This window comes from Haliotis asinina, chromosome 14 (genome assembly GCF_037392515.1).
Source record: "Haliotis asinina isolate JCU_RB_2024 chromosome 14, JCU_Hal_asi_v2, whole genome shotgun sequence".
Lineage (NCBI taxonomy): Eukaryota > Metazoa > Mollusca > Gastropoda > Lepetellida > Haliotidae > Haliotis > Haliotis asinina.
Window position 1 is genome coordinate 26,726,601 of NC_090293.1, and position 5,831 is coordinate 26,732,431.

The window sequence follows — 5,831 nt, forward strand, 5'->3', positions numbered from 1 at the left end:
ACAAACCTCCACAATACTGGATTTCATGAATTGCCAGTGTTTATGTCCATATAACACCACCATAACAGAAAGAAGATCCAAGATACACTCTGTACCTGTACACTGACCCATCTTCCAGAAACAGTAAAATCTTTGAACACAGGATCCACAGTTACCAAAACAATTAACTAGGTTTCTTCAGAGATAATTACTAATGGACATAAGGTGCAAAGTATATCTCTTAAGTTCAGTAATATTACAAATGGGCATCATTGCTTCTTAAACAATGATACTAGTAATCTTTGTTTTATTACATCTAAGACCATTTCCCTAGAGGACATAGCACAAAATCTGATCTCTTTCCTCTCCTTGAATACTTTGTAATGTCAGCAAAAACATATTAAAGTTGTTTCAAAATGTGGTAAAAGTCAGAACAAAACTTTAGGAAAATGTCCTAAAGCATTCGCACCCTGCAAACCAGAGTGCAATTTAATATGAAGCCAATTTTCCAAATAACCATGCATCAATAAACCTTGAACAATTTGTCCGTCTTAACAAACAACACTTTGGCACAGTCATGAAACATTGGCAACCTCAAAAGCTGGTGATTTGTAAGAAGCATTACATCAAATCTGGGTTAAATGTATGTTTCAATATTTATTCCAGTTACATGATGGTCAACTGAGATTTTGTAAGTTATTCTGTTCCAAGACTGAAGACTGACCAGGGTGTGGCAAAAATGTAGAATTTGCGGTTGTCTTTTTTTTTCAAACTCTCTGGATGTAGAAATAACTTGTATATGAGTTACAATACGAGTAATTACCTTCAGACTAATCTTATCACTGAGTGTGCTACTTTTTTTAAAAACATCTTAAATCAGGAGCCATGGAACTAAGTTAGTGCCAAGTTATTGCACTGCCATGACATGTCTGTAGTGTTGTCTAACTATGCCTGGTTCTGCTTTCAAACCACATGAATCTGATATGTCAATCAGTTAGGTATAATTATTTATAATTGATTATATTATCATTAATTTTATTACCTTTCTACGTTTACGAAAGGATGCAAGATTCTTAAAAGATACCTTGCTATCAATTTTAATGACTGTAATATTCCTAAAGTATACCAATGTACCTCTCCTGCATGAACAAATTTATGTTGTACCAAAAATTAAAAGCAAATAATATTCTCTTAGTTAAGAAATACAATTTTATTTGATTTCCTCCAATATTCAGAAAATCACTATTCTTTTCTCGTGGTTTTTGTATCGATCCACATCTCTTTATGGAAATTCCGAAATATTTAAGGCATGGTTTTATAGACACTCAATGCTTTTCATATTTGGATAATACGTGATAGGCATCTGCTTACACTGTCCCTTTCAATAAAAAATATTACTTGTAAAATATTTGGAGCTTTTAACAGATAGTGTACTGCAGAGTAGCCCTTCAGATTGTGCTTCTGAAACTTGACAACATCATAAAATGTGACAAATAAGAATATGTAAGATCGAAGGCAACCATATCCATCACATTATTCATTGTTCTTTAGTCTGTCTCATTTCAGCTTTGTGATCTACAGAATCAATGCCTAGTGTTGACTAAAACGTTAAGCAAAAACAATTTTGTATTTACAAAAATTATCCTTGTTTATAACACTTGCAAAGCCTTAAAATTCTAGTTGTTGTCATCTAATTGGTAATGGTTTTGCACATGTGCGAAAGTATGGAAATTCATGCAAATTCTCAACTTCGAGCAGGCGTAGGTTTCGAGGATGATGGTGCTGATGGACTGATCGTGAGACCTATCGCATTCCTTGATACACCTCAATTTTTTTTTTCATCTTCACCAAAATGGCTTTATTGAAGTTACTCATCAAATCGCAGCAATGTATAACAGATATTGTGAGTGTGAATGACATAATTCCATGCACATCGCTTCGGAGGCTTCGTTTGACCCCAGAAATAGGTCTGACAAATACACAATGTGCGCCCGACCTGTTGATTGGCCGAAATTGACACATGCGCCAGCTTTGATTGACAGACTGAATCGGTCTATTGCGGCATATGACAATTGTTTGCTGTTTAGAAATCTTATGTTTGTTATCATATAGTGTTAATAATTTCAATGCCAATTACAAGAAATGTTAAATCTGAAATGTTTGTTTAATTTTATTCTGTGGGTCATGTGAATTTTCATTGGGTCTGACAGACATCTGAAACTTACAGGACCAAATGTCCTGTTACATTGAAACACCATCGTGAACACTGCTGAATGTCCATTTATTTGTTTTTGTTTATTTCAGAACTCCCAGAGACAGTCCCTCTACCCAGAACAAAAGACACTGGCAACTCGAAAGCAATTATTATTTACGGATAAAAAACAGCTTCAGAGCCTAGACCAGGTCTTTGCTGCTAGTATCTTCCTGGAGGAGCCGAAATGTTTGGTTACGTGATCCCACAAATAAATTACTCTTTTCCTTTCTTTTGAATATTTTAACGTCAGTCCTTCATTCTTCTGCATCCAGTAATTGTCTTTATCTCCCGAATATAAATAAAGACCATCCATAATACAAACAGAACACATGTAACTACCTGTTATGGCTGTACATACATACAGACCATCTGTAAATATATGAAGGTACTAAACAAATCGAACACAGATCTTGATTCAACCAATATAAGCAAACTGATGTTAGTTCTCATCACGACCTTGTGTGGCAGTACCATTGACCCGTGAAGACCTGGGTTAGATTTGGTCTAACAAAAGGAAATCAGATATTGCGAGGCATCTACTTTACATTAATTTCACTCTGAAACTTCAAAATGTGAAATTGTGTAAGTTCATTAAGTCAGAAGTGTAATGAAATTAGTAATTCTACAGTGCAAATATTCTCTTCCCAGAGAGGTTCCTCCTGACATTGGAAGATATTACCTCTGTGGGAAGAGAACGCTCTGCAAACAGAAAAGGCCTGAAAAAGGTAATTTATTTGTGGAACATTTGACTCAAGTATCTTCAGTCAGAATTCCATGATTGATACTGCAGCGAACAAGGAGATGGTTTAATGAGATTGTTATGTTACTGTGACCATTGGAAGTACAAGTGGTCTTAAGGAGATTTGAAAAGTGACTGCCAACTGGAACAGCTTTTTGGATTAAGTTTGACTGTTCAAAAGAATCGTTTGTCCAATACCTTTACCTGTGTAAGCAACTTTTGTGTGGAGCCAAGCACAGTGGAGCCAGTGTTGTCATAAACATCCATTGTAAACTTTCCAGTAATAAAATGAACGTTTCTTTCAATCACATTCTGTTTATGTTTATTTTATAACACAGAATCTTGGTGTTGTCTCACAAATTCAGTTTACATGACCTGAAATAGTTTTGGAAAACAGAAAGCTCTTGTCACAAAGATAGTATTTCTATTCCATTTTTTCTTTCTGGTTATGTATAGGAGTGACACGCAAATAAATGCTTTGACCAAAATGAAGTTAGAAGAACCAAACGCCATTTTGGAAGTTTTCAAGGTCAATGAGTGTTCATGTTAACGCAGAAACCTGAGTTTTTCATGCGAAAAAAGAGAGTAATAATAATAAAATCATGCAAAAAATATTTTCTGATTCTGATCTATTTAATTTTAGAAAGTACCTTAATTAAAACAGCAACATGTAGAAACACAACTTTTGAAATCATCGTTATGAAAATTCCACATCCAAGATTTGGGTTGCAAATTTCATGGATGGCAATTTGCCGCAAATCCCCAGAAATCTGCCGATATAAATGCAAATGAATCAATTCTCCATGTTCTTTGGTGCCTCAGACCCCCAGACCCCAAGTGAGTTTCAGCTGAAATCAATTTCACCTGTAGCCATCCCTGATATTTATCATTTTATTTCTGCTTGCACTTGTACAAAACCTACCACAAACACTGTCAATGATCAAGTCCTGATTTCCACTAAAACTGGAGATCTGATATCTCATAGTCTAGACCACATACTTTGTATGTCTATCTCACAAGTGTAAATTGCCATGGGAGAGTTCTGAACACACCATGACATTCAGGAAGTGGTCAGACTAGTACTAGTAGAGGTGTGATGATACAGAAAATTCATGATGCAATACGATATGTATTGCGATATCTTGGAAAGATACAGTTTGATTCAGTACACATCACAATATGCTATCTTTAGTTATTTTCTGTAAAACTCTATATTTTTATATCAAGTACATGACCATCAGTTGTTAGTGAATATTAACAATCTTCAGGTCAACAATCTGCATCATGATATGAAACAAAGTATCCATATATTTATCGTTGGATGTAGTATCATGATTATTGATGATATGATATTTCGTCACAGCTCCACAGATTAGTATGTTTTACTGTATTTGACTTGCTCAGTAAGTTATATTTGTGAAGGTGACTAAGTTGCTCACTCATTGAAGAAGCCAATTCTGGGTATGACCTAAAAAGAATCTATACTTTACTGAGAAAATGTAGTCCCACACATAACATGTGACCAAGTAAAGTTTTTGCTACTAACAATGTCCCAACTGTTAAGGAAGAATATATCAGCTCAGCTGTGAATAAGATGAAGGCTAAATATTTCCTAAATGACATTGATACCAAGGTTTAAAAGCATGCTTGACACTGAGTTTAATGGTTCATGGGATATCACATTAACAAAATTTTGAAAAGTGTAATATGACTTTGAAAATAAGGTCAGGTATCCCTGAAATGACTTGTCTTCTCAATCATCTAATGTAGGCTGTTAACAATTGAATAGGGCTGTAACAACTCACTCAGACCTTGATTTGATTCAGTTTTCAATATCAGACCTCAATTTGGTCATTTTCGACATGATTCTTCATACAAGCAAAAACATCAGCTTACACGCAACTTTCCAAGTTGGCTTTTATAGTATGAAATCCATTGTCAGCTTGGGATGTGTACTAAAAATTCTCACTGGATGAGCCTGGTGTTAACAATTCTCACTGGATAAGCCCGGTGTCAGCCAATCATGTTTTGCCATATTCCAGTAATTGGAACTTTATTTCACTACACATGTGGGTGGAGCGAACTATTTATAACACACGGCTCAATTTTCCTTCATTGTTGAACACTACTCTCATACTCATAACTGCTCAACTGGTTTCAGAATTTAATATATCCAGTATTTGGGTGAATATGCAGAGAAGGTCTGTAAAAAAAATCTGTAGAACTTAAAAAGTTGACAGTTGTTTTCAAAGAAAAGGATATTCCAGAAGCAGTTTTAAAAAATGATTGATGCAGAAATGGATTCCATACAAAAAAACGAGGTAGAACCCTTTTTCAGCCCCAAAATGTTTAAAGCTGTGGAAGTTCTTCCACATTTGTGGACTTATGATATTATCAAAAAACAAAACGGACAGATTCTCTGACTTCACAATGAAAACCTATAGTGAACAAATCTGTGTCCCAAAATACCAGCTTCAACACAAATTCTAATCTTGTATTCTTAATTATCAAATTATTCTGATCTTGTGGGACCAAACCATGCCCTTTCCTTGTTCTTGAAACTTCAACTCGATATATATTTCTTTAGTTTTTCCTATGAATACTCAGTTCAAGCTAAGGTCTGTCAGTGAATCCAACAGTCAAGAATAGATGATATAAATTCAAATGTTTTTACAAAAAGATGTCATCTTCCATCACCCAAAGGTGCAGATTGAGTGCATGCTATTGAGTGCATACTGTTGATCACTGGAATTTCTGGTCTGGACTTAATCATGTACAGACTGCAACCATGTAGCTGAAATTTTCCTCAGTGTAGTGTTAAACAACAAACCAACCAATCAAATAATCACAAGCCAATCC

General features: G+C 34.9%; 1 protein-coding gene across 1 annotated transcript in view; it reads right to left on the reverse strand.

Moving 5' to 3' along the window:
- Positions 1-5,831, reverse strand: part of LOC137261141 (protein YIPF3-like) — a 291,821-nt gene that overhangs the window by 105,674 nt on the left and 180,316 nt on the right. The window lies entirely within an intron of this gene.